General features: G+C 43.2%; 2 protein-coding genes across 10 annotated transcripts in view; one reads left to right on the top strand and one right to left on the bottom strand.

The window, feature by feature from the left end:
- Positions 1 to 16,245, bottom strand: part of PALLD (palladin, cytoskeletal associated protein) — a 409,145-nt gene that overhangs the window by 79,470 nt on the left and 313,430 nt on the right. The window contains exon 1 of one of the 9 annotated variants that reach the window (XM_049101113.1): positions 8,009 to 8,150. The exons of 7 other annotated variants lie outside the window; for them this stretch is intronic. The gene's annotated coding sequence lies outside the window, so the exon portion shown is untranslated. Of the gene's footprint in view, positions 1 to 8,008; positions 8,151 to 16,245 lie in introns of those variants that run through there. One more of the 9 variants, XM_035716183.2, reaches the window with a different exon arrangement.
- CBR4 (carbonyl reductase 4) overlaps positions 1 to 16,245 on the top strand; it is a 208,017-nt gene that overhangs the window by 141,916 nt on the left and 49,856 nt on the right. The window contains exon 6 of the transcript XR_007405832.1: positions 12,554 to 12,653. The gene's annotated coding sequence lies outside the window, so the exon portion shown is untranslated. The remainder of the gene's footprint in view (positions 1 to 12,553; positions 12,654 to 16,245) is intronic.

The raw sequence follows: 16,245 nt of genomic DNA, 5'->3' as shown, positions 1-16,245 counted from the left end.
TCTGTAGAGTAGAGAGAAGGACATCTGCCCTACCCAGCTCTACTAGTGGGATGTGGCAAAAGTCCTGGTATTTTTAAATGAATGAGAATTTGGCCCTTAGAGACAGCAATGGATTTCAGAAGTCTCAATCTTGATATGCTTGCGATGGGCCTGGATTTAGGCTTTTCTCAATCTCTCAATATAAAATAATTCCAAGTAACCTCCTCAAGTGGCACTGCCAGACTTTATCGTTCATTTTGTCCCCTGTAGCAGGGAAGTCAATCTCAGAAAAGGTCTGGCAGCTTTGTGCGCTTGGTGGTTTCACTGAGCATCTACCATCTTGTTGAAGAGTTCTGGAAAAGGAGATGCACTAACATTAAACAGTATAGTTCTGTGTGGACAGTATGTGCTCCAGCATTCTGCGACACAGCACAATGAGGTGCTATGTGAGAAAATTATGGAGCACATGTGGATTCACTTTATTAATAAGTGCCTAAAATAGATATTTTTTAAAAATCCACATATCACCTTCCATATAAATGCATCCATTTATAGTAACGAAGGCAAGTAGGAAATGAGACTTTACCAAGAAAAACTACAAATTTTTCCAACTCCAGTTCTGAGTCAGTTCATTTGTGGTTTTACTGGGATATGCTTTACTTTAATGTTCTGTTACTGGGCAGATTTGGCAGACTACAGCTTCATCAAATGACAGGATCCTTACCCCACCTTCAAATGCTGAGAGTGAAATTTTCTCACTGTCCATTCTCTTCTGGAACAGAGTCATCTTCTCCCAAGGCTTTTATCAATCACTGTCCCCACTTTGATCTCCCCAAATGTTAGATCTAGGTATCTCATTGCCTCCTGGACACCTCCACATGGTATGTTCAAACCAAACTTGCCCTGCCTCCAGAGATGTCCCACTTCTCGTCCCTTCCTCTCTAAATGGCAGCCCTGTCTAGCCACTGCCTGGCAGGAGCCTGGGAATAATCCTTGGTGCATCCCACTCTCTTAGCTTTCACCTGGCATCAATACCAAGTGCAGTCAATTCTGTCTTCTAACCATACCGGATCCAATTACTTCTATCACTTGCTTTACCATTAACTTAGCTCATACCACCAATATCTATCTATCTATCTCATGTATTATTCTAACCATTGCAATTGGTCTTCCTGTTTCCCAGCTAACTACCTTTAGTGTGCCCTAGCGGTGTCCTAACCACCCAGCAGTGATCAGAAGTAGAAGGCATCTTTGTTGCCCTCAAGAAAGGCATAATCTGGTACGAATGAGGTTTGATTTAGGTAGCCACTGGAGAGTAGTACAAAAAAAGAAACAGAGAAAAAGCATACCATTAAGCGTTCTTTCAGAGTCTAAAACTCTTGTGTTAATGTTGAGAGAGATGAGATTAACTCAGTGAAATAATCAGGAATAAACTGGTATATAAGTTCTGTTCTAGAAACTTTGAGTGTCCACGCATTTCAGAGTAGAGTGAGATTAATGTGATGATTAGGATGGGAAATTTTAAAGGAGATTTCTGGGTAAGTGCATAGGAGCTTTATTATAGCAGCCACTCAACAACACTAACACTAACCACAAATGATGAGGTGTGCGACTCTGTTCCATGGAAGTGACAAATAAAGAAGAGACAGTCCTTCTCCTTATGATTACAGAATTCTGAAGTCCAATACACCATGGATATAGAGTCAGAATTCGACCTTGGGCAGATCCCGAGTGTACATTTCTCCAGTCAAATTCAAATTCAGGATCCTCCTCTCCAGGTGTCTGTTTCACACCTTCCTCTGTCCTCAGACTTCCCTCAAATGCTCCCTCGTCTGGCCCTCAGCTGATGCTTCCTGTTTCACTGAGAAATCAGAAACACGTAGAGAAGCACCCCAGCTCCCCCTGCCACTTCTGTCCACGCCCCCCGTCCTGGCTGGCAGATTCGGTCTTCCCCAGCGCAAGGGCAGCATCGTCTCCGTGCCCCCTGCCAAGGCCCAGGACTCTGCTGGTGCACCAGATCCCACTGGCCTTTGGATAGACAAGGTCAAGGCCTTCATCTCCTCGGTTACTTGCTGGGGTATTTACAGTGACCAAGGAAGATGGCACATTCTCAAACATTCGGCATTACAAAACAAAACGGTTTGCAGGGAGAAACAATAGGACAAGTACTTCTGGACTCATGTGGTTGACTTTGAGCCACTCTTCTGCTGTATTTCTGTCTCACCGACCTGCAACCCTCACCTTGGCATTCCTTGTCCTCATTCCTGGCTTTCCTTCCCCCATAACATATAACTCCACCAGAAGCACTGGTTGTTTAGTTTATTTGTTTATGGTTTGTCTCCTAACCACTGCAATATAAGCTTCACAAGGGCAGGGATTTTTCCATATTTGTCCACTGCTTTCTTCCCAGAATCTAGCCAGTACCCAGGGTACTTGCTCAACAATACGTGAATTAGATTTCCGTCCTGCCATTTCTGATCTGTGTGACTACAGGCAAATGATCCTCTTAAAGTCTTTCACCATTTTGAAAATGCTGTTGGTGGGATTGTGGTAGGGATTCAATGACAATGTGTGTTTAACATTTTAGGAGCACCTGGGTGGCTCAGTAAGTTAAGTATGGCCTGCCTTCACTCAGGTCATGATCCCAGGGTCCTGGGATAGAGCCCTCCCTGGTGTCAGGCTCCCTCCTAGCCCCAAAGTCTGTTAATCCCCCTCCCTCTGCCCCTCCCCCCCATCCCCACCATCTGTGCTTGGAGTACACAATCTAATGAATAAATTAAGAAGCCTTTTTTTTAAAAAAAAATAACATTTGGGGCACAAGTGTAGCTCAGTACTTGAATGCCTGCCTTTGGCTCAGGTCACGATCCTGGGGTCCTGGGATCAAGTCCCACATCAGGCTTCCTACAGGGAGCCTGCTTCTCCCTCTGCCTGTGTCTCTGCCTCTCTGTGTCTCTCATGAATAAATAAAATCTTAAAAAATAATAATAATAATCATACATTAGCATTCAAGTTTATCTAATCCCAAACAGGTAGTTGTTTGGGAATTTAGTGGACTGGCTTCAAGATGAAAAGTAAAAGTTCAATAAATATGCTTTCCTCCTATTATTAAAGACCCCATATGAAAATCTAACCCTGACTTTAACAATAATGAACAGATAAGTAGGCAGTGCTGATGTCTAGATCTAGGTTCTCGGATAAAAATTATGTTTAGTAAGAAAATAACGTGAACCAACAGGCAGTTGGCACTGACTGGCCATTCAAAATAGATCCCACAGCTGACAAGTGGGCCTCGCTTCTGCCCTCTTACCCAGGTCCTCTTCACTTTCTTCTCTTCCCCCTCTGTTACAAAGCCAGCTTCTGCTGGGATTCCCTCTCCCCAAAGCTCTGTAGCTCCAGGGTGGGGTCTCTGTTAGCATTAAGGGGAGTATGAAAGGAAATGTACCTCTCTGTACCTTTATTTTCCCTTCAGGGTTTAAATGGAAAAAGAAAAGGTGGGGCCCTTTATCCATTGTTGCTGGGATTAAAAACCTTAAAAAAAAAGAAATCAAGCTGGAGCTTTGAGTGCATTTTCCCACAAAAACCATGTTATATATAGTGGCTCGGTTCTATGGTACTATTAATAAAGTAGAACATTTCAGTTGTGATTTCTGGGCTGTCCTGGGAACCTACCCACAAAGTGGGACATAATTTCAATGCAAAAGTATGTTCAGAGTTCCCAGCAACCAATTTACATATCCACATTCAGAATCTAACCTATCTGAAAGGTAAGGGCCGCTAATTCTCAGTAAGGTTGACGATTTCAGAAAGATATCACAAATGTCACAAAGAATAGGGGCAAGCCGAAGACTATGGTGCTAAGTGGCATACCTGATCTCATCCTCTAATACCAGGAAATGTGTCGGGTTTAGCTCAGAGAATTCTGTGAGAATGAAGGGTGGTAAAAGAATGTAACACATACAGCAGAGCCTGGTTAGTGCTAGCTATTTAACAAAGGTTAGTTCTCTCCACTCCTGTTGGTGAAACTTCAGTGTCTATTCCTTTTGCTTGGTTTTGTGTGTCTTCCTATGAATCTATTTTTAACACTTCCATAGGGAGAAAAAAAAAACGCAACGTTTTGCCAATAGAAACCAGAAAATGGTTATTTGCTCATTTCTTCTGGCTGACACACCTTGTCTGCGAATGGCAGCTTCTCCCTGAGGAGGAAATCTTTTCCATCCAATAAGCCTTTACACCTTCCAAAAGTCCATGCCAAACTGCGAAAATCACCATTTTAGCTTACCATAGTGGTGAAGCTTTGGCAGTTGGGCCAATGCACATTCAGTGGGAGACTGTGGACAGACGTTAACTAACCATCCCACATTTTCGGTTTGTTTCCTTATAGTCCTTGTCCAAAATATACACGTAAGAGAGGCTTGCCTAACTGGGAAGGCTCACATTACATATCACAGTTAACCCTAACGCACATAACCAATAAGACAGCCTTACTGCTTGGGAAGAAGTCCATGCTTTCAGTAGTCAATAGGGTTGGACAGAGAGCTGTACATGCCATTCATTTCAGAATGCTTTTCCTCCTTCCCTGACCCCTCGGGCCCTCCTTACTTCCATCTTATCTCCAGGCCTTTCCTGAGAGAATGAGCTTCTCTGCTCCCTAGTCATCAAATCTCCTTGGATGAAATCTTTCTCATCTACCACCTCCAAACAATTATTTTCCCTTGACAAAATATAAGACAAAACTTTCCCATTAAAATATAAAATAAAATCTTTTGAATTAGTGCAGCCTCACAGGGATTTTCTAGAGCCAAAAACCTGGGACACAGAACTAGCCAATTTTATCTCTGTATGATCCCAGACAAAATTCCTATCTTGCCTACACCTTCCTTTAAAATCTGGTAGAGCTCCATTTTTTGTTCAGTGTCTCAAAAGAATATTATTAAGATGACCCAAATGTTTAATGTGTTGGGAACACTTTCGAAGAGGTTAGTGCTCTTTTAACATATCTTTAATTTTTAAAGCGTAAATTTAGCGCCTACCCCGTCCCCTGCCCCCCCATCTCCTTGAAGAAAATTATTTTGCAACAGGGCAGCCCCGTTAGTGCAGCGGTTTGGCACCGCCTGCAGCCCAGGGCGTGATCCTGGAGACCCTGGATCGAGTCCCACGTCCGGCTCCCTGCATGGAGCCTGCTTCTCCCTCTGCCTGTGTCTCTGCCCCTCTCTCTCTCTCTGTCTCTATGAATAAATAAATAAAATCTTTAAAAAAAAAAAGAAAATTATTTTGCAACATACTGCATAGTAGGCAATTTTGGAAGCACAGTGAACTCTGGTTACCCAATGTTTACCTGGATCTTCAGAAATAAATGCTGAAAAAGTACAATACTTTTGGGTGCAAAATTATTTGTGAAATATACACAGAAGGGAAGACCGCATCTAATACATTTTTACAGTTCCCAACGACCATGAAAAAAATGCGGAAAGTGGGAGTAACAATCAAACAATTGTTTGAACGAATTAATAACTTCCTCTTAAAATAATGTCTTTAGCACCTTAAGCAGTATGGACTCCTTGATAATTTCCAGGAAATACTTTTTATTTCAGTAATACATAGTTGTTTCAAATATAGTACAGTGTAAGAATTACTATAGTCTAGGGAAATTATATTTGGAGGGATAAAAAGCAACTATTATCAAAGTAGTACAAACCCTACAGCTCTTCTACAGAGATGACAATACTTTAAAATATTTAAGATCAACCCCAATGCAATGTGGTAAATGGCACTCAATTTTCAGTCAGTTATCTTATAAAATTTTAAAGTCAGCTAAAAACTAGAGCCTAAAAGGACATCCTGAAGCATACCAGGGCTAGTCTAACTAGGTCATTTATCTATTCTTTACTTAGTCAATGTCCTCACCTGGGACAGATTGGACACGAAGTCACTAAACCATATAAAGCAGGAGATCTACTTTACCATTCCTGCAGTTAAAATTATGATACATGGATTCCAACTGTCCACCCAAATAAAGGTATGTTACTATCAACCATCTACCCATGCTCTTTACTCAGATCACCAATTTTTCTCACAGCTGAAGAGATGGTTAGAATGTTGGTATGTTTTGTTATTTGTTGTACTTGCCTAGTTTCTTTTTAAGTTGAAAGCTATTTATTTATTTGTTTGTTTATTTATTTATGAGAGAGAGAGAGAGAGAGAGAGAGAGACACAGGAGGAGGGAGAACAGGCTCCATGCAGGGAGCCCCACGCGGTACTCAATCCCGGGACTCCAGGATCACACCCTGGACCAAAGGCAGGCGCTAAACCGCTGAGCCACCCGGGGATCCCCCTAGTTTCTTATTAATGTATGTGGTATGGACACTGGGCAACCCACCTCACTCCTTATTCTAATGACAAAAAATAAAAATATCAAATAAATCTTATTTCATATACAATAGAATAAAAAATAAAGCTTAGGAGTTTGTTGAAATATCTGTTGATTGTATAATTTGTGCCAACTCATCATACATTTATTGTTAAAGCTACAATAAGGCAATCACTCTAGGGCATAAGGGCGCATAGAGTTCATACTGTCTCCTTTATCGGTCGATATCAACAAACCCCTTTATCACTAAATCAAAGTCGGCCAGGTCCTGAAAATAATAACCTCTTTCCTGGAGAACGTAAAAGTAGAGTAGAAAAGCTCACGCCTTTAAATTGTGGGCTCCAGAAGCAAAGCATCCCCGCCATCCGCGGACAGTTAGTTGTTGCTACAGTTCTGGCAGGAGCCTTCAAAACACCACCAGGAAAGCGTCCTCCACGGCGAAACTGGGCCGTTTCCAAAGCCGGTTAGACCCCTGCTGCGCCTGGGGGGAGGGGCGGGGCCGGTGGCTTGTCGGAGGCTGGTCCTCCGCAGCGTCTCCTTTCACGCCGGACGCTCGGGCCCCTCCGCTTCTGCCTTTCGCCCGGTACCGGTGCCGTGGGACTGCGGATCACAGCGCAGCTCCCGCGGGTGCGGGGCGCGCACCCCCACGCGCCCCCGCAGCTGGGCTCTGCGGGTGCAGGGTGCAGGCCCACTGCGGGCACGACCCGCTCGGCCGGCGGAGGGATGCCCGGCGCCGCCGCGTCCCCAGCCGGGGCGCTCGCCACCCGGCCTCTGAAGCCCTTCCCGAGCCGGACGGACCCCCCCGGGTGGTCAGCGAGGCGCACGGGGGCAGCCCCCTGCACGCGGCGTGGGCCCGCACTGCAGGCTTCTGAAGCCGCGGGCCGCCGGCGGCCGTCCCCAGAGCCCTTTGGGCCGCGTGCAGGCCATCACAGCCGTACCCCGCCGCACCAGCACGCCAGCCCGACCGCACCCCCGCGGCGAAGCCCCCAAGTGACAAGCACGTCTGAACGGCGCCCGGGGGGGGGGGGGGGGGGAGGGAGGCTGAATTCTCCCAAGGAAGGGAGGATGCGCTTGGGGAGAGGCCAGCGCGCAGACCTCGGACCCGTGCACCCCCCAACCCCCGCCGGCCGCCGGGGAATGAGGTCATCCCCTCAGCCCCTCGGTCCACGCCAGCCTCCTCTTCTCTGCCCTTCCTCCACAGGTTCGCCACCCGCGGGACGGCGGCCACGAGCGAGGGAGGCACGGCCAGGAAAGTTTATCAGAGGCAAGGGCCACCCCTGGCAGCAAACACCTCCAGTCCCAACCCCGACCAGGGGAAGCAAACTCCCAACTCTGTTCTCAGCGGCTCCTGCTCTGATCAGACGGGGGGGGGGGGGGGGGGGGCTCTGCGAAAGGATCCCGTCCTCGCCCCCCCCAAACTGCATTTGGAAGCTGTTCGGCCTCCCAGCTCCCACCCCCATCCTCCCGCCCCCAGTTCTGCCTCCCTGCTCCCCACCCCCTCATCCTCCTCTAGAGCCCCCCCAGCTCGGCCTCCCCTCCCCACCCCCATCCTCCTCTAGAGCCTTCCCGCCCCCAGCTCGCCCCCCACCCCACACCCTCTGCTCCCTCTAATTCATACATTCCCACCAGCCAGGGGCCGAGCCCTCTGCGCCTGGCGCCTACCTCGGGTCTCGGGGCCGCACCCCCGCTGCTCCATGACCCCCAGTCCTGCGGGCTCAGCGCCGCGGCCACAGGCAGGTGCCGGCTATATACCCGCGCCCGCTCCGTGACTCAGTGAGTCTGAACCTTCTGTCCGCCTCCTTCAAAATAAGAGTCCCGGAGGAGGCGGGGCTCGAGCCGCAGCGGCCCCAGGTCAGCGCAGGCTCGCGCCCCTCCCTCCAGCCGCGCTCCGCCCTCTGCATCTTTGGGCGCCCTTTCCTGGAGCAGCACACACCAACCGGCTTCCTCGAAACTTTTAGGAAGAACTGATTGATGATGGGAAAGATTGTAACTTTTCTGTCTAGGCCACTGGAGACGTTGGTTGCAAGTCAGGATGACTTCCCTCCAGTGTTTGGTTGTGTTTTTTTCCTTTATAGACTAAAATGTCCAGTGGCTCTGATTCCAGGGCAACATTCTTGGGGCCTGGGATGGTAACGCCGCCGCCGCCCCCCCCAGCCCACCCCCCCACCCCCCCACCCCGCCCTGAAACCGCAGGGCTGAGGCTTGGGTGGGGAAGGGTCCAGTACCTGCCGGCTACTCACTTTTAACTCGGGGCTGCGGGTTTGCAGGCACCTGCGGATCGAACAGCAGTTAAATGAGAAAGCGTGGTACACTCCTTTGTTAAAGTAAGAGGATAATTTCTAGATTCACATTAATTAGCTTACTCTGTTCTGAGTATCAACGGGTAGCTAAATTTAGGAACCCTCAGGGTAAGAAGTGTAACTCATTCTCATTTAGCAGTATGTTAGGAACGCGGTTCCCATCCTTTTTCTTCTGTCATAAACTACAAGAGGCCTGAGTCACTTGTTTCCAACCTACTACATGGGGATGTCTGTAGAGGGTTTTAAAGTAGGATATGGACGTATTGATTCCTAACTTAATTTCCTCTGTAAAATCTGTGATTTACTGTGGGTCTAATCCTAAAGCCAGAGCAGCAATGTTTCCTTGCACCAGCTCAGCTGGTTCTGTGCTTAACCCTCCAGTAGTTAGGTTAGCACAGGATCACAGGTATTTCTTCCTGTTACTTCTACCAGAGTGTACGCTCCTTGACCACTGAGACCAAATTTTTTCACACACAATAAACTGTCAAAGGAATGAATGAATGTTAATACCTGACACTTACTGAACATCTGTCATGCCAAGGCCCTTCCCAGTTAAATGCCAGTGATACCAACTAGATTTGAATAATCAGTGGGCCACATGTTTAAATTATCTAGTAATTTCATCTCTGCCTTCATTAATATTGAACAATAGGGTTTCTAGGTTCACAGCCATGAGCCAGATACTCTACTTCTCTCTCTGAAATATCTTTATTTGTAAATTTAAAATGTCTGTAAAAGATTCAAATAAACCAAAAATGAATGTTTCCCTGTAACTCTACCAGAGATAAACATTGTTAACAGCCTACAGCCTTCGCTTCCAGACTTTTGTGTGTGTATTTAAACACATAATAAAACAGAGATTAGATCAGCATTTACATATGATTCTGTAACCTTTTTTTTTTAACCTACAATATACGGTAGTCATCTTTCTAGGTATAACATAAGGCACTATACCATATTTTCAATTTTTGAGAGGACAAGCAGATAAAAAAAACCCTCAGTATTTCACTGTTTGCCTGCCTCCTTTTGACTTTTTAGTTTGCTCATCCCCATGTCAAATGGCCATTAGAGTGGCAGCAATGACATCACTTGGCGCATCATTGGGTTTTCTTGCAGGCTACAGTGTGACGATGAAGAAAGAATTCTAAAATGAGAGTTAGGATTTAGGAATCTGTGCTATTAACTGCGGAACTCGGGAATTTCCTTATTTCCACAACAATGGGACTGATTTGATAATTTTAAAGGTTCAGTTCTTAGATTTTGTAATTTTATTATTTCGGAGTCCATTCTCAACATGAACACAGAAGGAATAAATTAGATAAGCATGAGTTACTACCACTGTACATGTTTACCCACCATGGGAGGGTGCGTAGGGTGGAAGAGATGGGTTGATTATCTACAAGAAATCATCCAATTCCTTCACTCTCAAGAGGCACCAAAGGAAGGATGACCCCTTAGATCTGCCATCTCTGACTTATTCTTTCTATAGGAGACCAGAAAGCAACATTTTCATTTCTCAGAGCGCAGATCCAGGAGGATTTAAGGAACTGGTACAAAACACTGAATATTTTAATGCTTTCAGCTTTTAAAGTTTTTTATATATGAAGTATGGGAGGTGTAGATACATCTTAGCTATCGCTTTGGCAAGTTCCAAAATTGTGAAAACTATTATCAGTAGAAGCACTGATAGGAATTTCTGCCAAGCCTGTTAAAGAACACTTCATCCTCTCGTGCTTTACTGAGTATTCTGATCAACAACCTTCTCTTTATATATTTTTTTCTTTGTTCTCCTTAGCTGAAACTTAGAGGTCTATGGTTTTAAAGGAAGATGAAAGGAGTAGAGAACAAATATGCAATCAACTTTTACTTGACCAGGGGCTGCACTCTTGGGATTCCCCATCTGGTCTCCCTTAGAGTGTTTGCCATTTAGGACTTAAAGTGTTCTGTTTCAGGACTTTTGACTCTAGCTTCCTTTTAGCATGCTTGGGCTCCTGGACCTATGGCTTCAAATGTGCAAATTTAATTGGATATGAAATAGTTTCCTCAAGGGTTTGGCTGTTTGGGGAGAAACGTGGATGGGTGAAGGTAATCCTTCAAACCATTCCTTTACATATTCTTTTCATAGTCTCTCTCACAAATAAAAAAGGTGAAACATCGGTGGTTAAAACTATAAAGAACAAAAGACAACTGAAAATAAATAATGTTCACTGAGCAAACAAGATATTGGCAGTGAAACTAAATCATAGAGATACAGAGATATAACTGCTAACATGTTCCACATGGCACTTATCTCACATATACTCAGCATAGGGAACAATAGTTTATAAATGGATAGTATTAGCAAAGCAATATCCTCTCACCAAATGTCTATTCAAAAAACTACCATCACAACTCTACATAGTTCAGCCATGCTTGTCTAACACATAAATTAAGGCCAAAATCTGTATTTGTGTTCCTTTTATTTATGTGTAGCAATAAAAGAATGTTGGTATATCTTCAGGCATTTCTGCTTCAATTAATATTTTAATGAAAATCACCAAAACTTAAGATTTTCTTAACTCTTGGCTTTGGGGTTGGCACATTTTCTATAAGGCAGCTTTTGTTATATATTGTCCCAGAGTGATCAATGGTGTGAACAATATGCTCTGATATCAATGCAGCCTAAGTTCTGATATCAATTCATTCATAATAATGAATTTCCATTCATTTATGGTACTTTGATAGGATTTTTAAAAATGTGTTGGTGTAGCTCTTGCTATATTTTTAAAAGGTATACATACAATTTGGTGGAATGGACTATTTTTTCTCTTATAGATACTACTTTTGCAAGGGTTCTCAACCCTATTCAGCCAACAAGAACAAGACCAGGAAAATAGAGCAATTACAGATTTTATCTGATACTGGTTCCAATTAATATTATTGGGAAAATATTTCTGAGAGTAGAATGCTTGAGATTAACTTTTATTCTATTAATTTTAAAATGAGCACCTTAAAAAAGTATTGGACCACTTTGAATATGGACCCTTTCTGATTAATTGCAGCATTTTCTATGTAGTATTTATTTCCATATCAACTGCCAAATTATTTTAACAAAAGTAAGAAATATTTAAAAATGAAAATGTGTGTCTTCTCAAGAGGCTAAACACTGCATTATTTGATCATGAATGCAGACTATTAGAGGAGGAGGTACAGGGCAAGCCTCCAAGGACAATTCATAGTTTCAACATAAAAACAAATTAATGTATTCCACTGGCCAAGATAACTTTCTCGCTCCTTGGTTTGTACATAACTTTTTATTAAGAGCAAGGAGAGAGGATAAGGGAGACAGAAACAGGACTCGCTGTACTTGTGTTAAATATGACTAGAACCCAATGGACGTAAAATAGCACGTGAGAGGGAACATGACAACCAGAGGGTCTGCAGTTGTGGAATGTAAGAAAAGATCACGAAATTACAAACAAAAGTACAGATCATGATTGTGAGAGCAAAGTAAGCCTTGAGCCTCCATGCAAACTCCAGAGGAATCACAGAATCAGAGCTAGCAAGGGCCTTGAAGAGATCAGCTAGTAGAAGGGCATCCCAGACTGGGGTCAAAGGCTGTCACCATGACCTTAAACTCATAAAGCTTGTTTTCTCATCTGTAAATGGAGGTTAAGGTACTGACTCTGGATCACTGCTGAGAAGATGAAGTGAGAGACTGCCTGTAGGATGTGGTGCTTGATATGGGGAAGGTGGAGGCTGGTTTTCTTACCGTTTTAATGTGTACATTTATAAACCTTATGGTATCTCAGGAATGTATTTTACACAATACAGTACTTAGGAAAAGAGTGAAAAATAATCTGAACTTTACTTTGTGCTGACACTATGCCAATTACTTCACATTTATTCTCACATTTTATCTTCCTAGACAACCCATGGGGAAGTATGGTCGTTACTGCCATGCGCCTCCTTATGGAGGAGGAAGATGGGCCCAGAGAAGTTAGGTAACTTATCCAAGGACACAGGAGGTAAGTGGAGGAACAATGAAATAAATTGTTAGCTCCAGAACCCAAACTCCAGAGAATATAAATTTGGAATGAAAAATATATTTATGGTAAGTCCATTAACAATCTAAGGATGCTAAGATATCCACCAATAAATCAGTAATTTATTATTGCAAAGTTTTATTCTACACAGTGTCCGTTTGACCTGAAATAGTTAAGGCAGTTTCTAAACGTCCTGCTTCATCCACAGAAGAATCTGACTCATTATTGAGTATCCTTTTCCAAATCAAATGAGTTATGCTGGCTCTGATGGAATCATCCACAGATTCCACGTGGATTACTGAAAAGGCATAGATAAAAGGAGGAATTTGCTTTCTATGTGACTCTCCTAAGTAAATGGGGAAATACTTTTATCAGTTGACTGGTTAGTTTAACTTCATCCTGCATAAGAAAAACCTCAAGCTACATCTTACAAACATATTGACTGATAATAAATATGACATCATCAGTTTAGGATTACACATTTTCACATTTTAAATTAATCCCAATGGCAATTCACGAGGTTATGGGTGAGGTGACACAACTTCTTCGGTTGATTCTCTTAATACTATTGCCTCTGGTGACACCAAAATAAGGAATTTTGTGTTGTACTTCATATAGACAGCTCTGGACTCTTCCAAAAAACAGATCAGCCATCGTCCCATTGCTGCGCCCAGAAATACAGGAAGTGAAACTAGCCTGGTAATGGAGCTGCCATAGGTTGGCAATGTCTTTCTCTGAATGATGATTTAAATGCAGAGGAAACAGTGGACTCCAACAGGATATAGACAGGAGACCAAGTTCACAAGGAGGAGAGAATTGGGCCTATTTTCCCTAACTCTGAAATCTTCCCTCTACCAAATCTTTTACATCCTAAATTTGAGCATCTATTCCCTTGAATTAATAAACTAATCCTCTGGTTCAAATTAATAGGATTATGTTCTCTAAAGTACTTAATTTTTCTCATTAGGGAAATACACGGGGATTTGCTTGGGTGCAGCAATGAAAAGTCTGCCAGTGGAGATAACCACCGACTAAGAGAATTGTGGGGATTATTTTATGGTATATATCTTTGACACAATAAACTGTGCAAGCTGAGACTCTTGTATGGAAAGGGAATGAGACAATATTCTGATTAAATTTTCTTTTAAAATAACTAAATAGATGCATTGCACAATGGAAAATTGCCTGAATGTAGATCTTAAAACTCTTAAGAGGAAATATTTGGTAATAGTAATTAAAATAATTTATCTGATACATAGTTTATATGATTGACAGTTAAAACAACTGACTTAATATTGATACTGCCTGAGATGAGCCCATTAAATAAGTTATACTGTGTCGCCATTGATACAATGAAGTACCAGACTTCAAGAGATAAAAATCAAGATTTTTATGCATGAGTTCATTAGACATAAGAGTTTTATTGTCCCAAAGAATTGAGATCATTATTCTTATATCATCAGTATCATATTTGTCTGTTTTTAGTAACCCTAAGACAAAGTTAACTGATTTTGAGACAACTTGACCACTTGACTGGAAGGATATCAAGTGACTTCTCGAATTAAACTTTGGTTCAATCTGCTATATTCAGAGAAACCAGTGGCCCCCAAATGTTTTCAAATGGCCATACCTTTCATTATATGTAATGAATTTTAAGGAAACATGGCTCATGAATAAAGTTCAAAAAGAGAAAACGGCACTGAGGGAAATGGAGATTAGAGCAACAGTTTTAAAAAGTGTAATTTCTGTGCAAAGTTGACACAGATTCAGAAAGTAAAGTTTTTATTCTTTTTTTTTTAAAGATTTTATTTATTTATTCATGAGAGACACAGAGAGAGAGGCAGAGACATGGGCGGAGGGAGAAGCAGGCTCCATGCAGGGAGTCCAATATGGGACCCAATCCCAGGACTCCAGGATCACGCCCTGAGCCAAAGGCAGACACTCAACCGCTGAGCCACCCAGGTGTCCCAGAAAGTAAAGTTTTTAATTCAAGAAAGACAGTAATCATAAAGACTAAATTCGGTCTTGCTTCCTGAAAACCAAACCCTCTGCAAATCATTATCTCAATTTTTAAAAAGCTTCATCAGAGATTAATTTATTAGCAACAGGTATATACATGCTTTTGCACCACGGCTGCATTCAGTTCATTAGCTTATAGGTGGTAACGTTATTCTGTCTTCACTTGTGGGTGGCACGAAGAGAAGCCTGACAGAACTTTGGTGTCATTGTTCCCTTGTTTGTTTGCCCAGTGTATGACACTTAATGAAACCTTGTGTCCCAGCCATGGATAAACTGGTCTGACAAAAATTAGCCTCTCAAGTTGACTCCATTTTGGAGAACAAAGGCACTGTCTTTCAGCATCACAGAGGAATTAATTTTGGGTTCAGTTACCTGTCTCAGAATCATCACAATATGGCCAAAGACCCTACAGGAACAGCCCTAGAGCTTGCTGGCAAGTGGGGGGTGAGGGCACCCTTTGGCTTTTTGAGGCTATGTTGTGTCACTTAAGGAGCAAGGGAATGCTGCTCCTTGAACCATCGGTTGCTCAGAGAAAAGCTAGGAAAAGGAGAAGTTAAAAGGGGCTGGCAGGGCAGCCTAGGTGGCTCAGTGGTTTAGCGCTGCCTTTGGCCCAGGGCATGGTCCTGGAGACCCGGGATCCAGTCCCACGTCGGGCTCCTTGCATGGAGCCTGCTTCTCCTTCTGCTTGTGTCTGTGCCCCTCTCTCTCTGTCTCTCATGAATAAATAAAATAAAAAATTGAAAATTAAAGGGGGGATCCCTGGGTGGCTCAGTGGTTTAGCGCCTGCCTTTGGCCCAGGGCGCGATCCTGCAGTCCCTGGATCGAGTCCCGCGTCGGGCTCCTGGCATGGAGCCTGCTTCTCCCTCCTCCTGTGTCTCTACCTCTCTCTATCATAAATAATAAATAAATATTAAAAAATAAAAATAAAAGGGGTTGGCAATGTTCTTTATCACAAGGAAAAAAGTTAAAAAAAAAAAAAAAAAGATGAGGCCCCTGGTGATTTATGCAATGCTCGTGTCCATAATCCTAGGAGGGGCCAATTTATCCACTGGGCACTGTAGGTACAGTGGCTAGTGCCCACAATACTTTTGGCAGCCCAGAAAAAAATTATTTTAAATACTTTCATACTCAAAGGAAAAAATGAATGTAAATATGATGATGATGACTGTATAATAGTGAATCTAGCCTGGATTACATTCATCTCTATACCAATGCAGTTATAAAATATAATTCTAACTTTGTTTAATGGAGAAAGGGTCACAGAAAGGCAAACATGCCTAGGGCCCATTCAGGACATAATGTAGCTCTAACCTTAGGGGGCTGACGTTTGTCTGAACCCTTGACACTCTTTTCATGAGATATAAAGACAAACTCTACCACTTAGTCTCTATTCACAGTGTATTCTGTGTGAACCCACATCAGTAGGTGTCACAGGGTTTTAAAAGAACAAAACACAGCCCCACATTCTCAAGCTCCTTTTAATCTAAGCAAGGAGACAAAATCAGCTGTTAACAACAGGTGCTTTGCAGTTGTTCATTCATTTGGACGTTTCTTT

Source organism: Canis lupus, chromosome 25, assembly GCF_003254725.2.
Source record: "Canis lupus dingo isolate Sandy chromosome 25, ASM325472v2, whole genome shotgun sequence".
Lineage (NCBI taxonomy): Eukaryota > Metazoa > Chordata > Mammalia > Carnivora > Canidae > Canis > Canis lupus.
The sequence above is the reverse complement of the archived record's forward strand: the minus strand, read 5'-3'. Positions and strand labels throughout refer to the sequence as shown.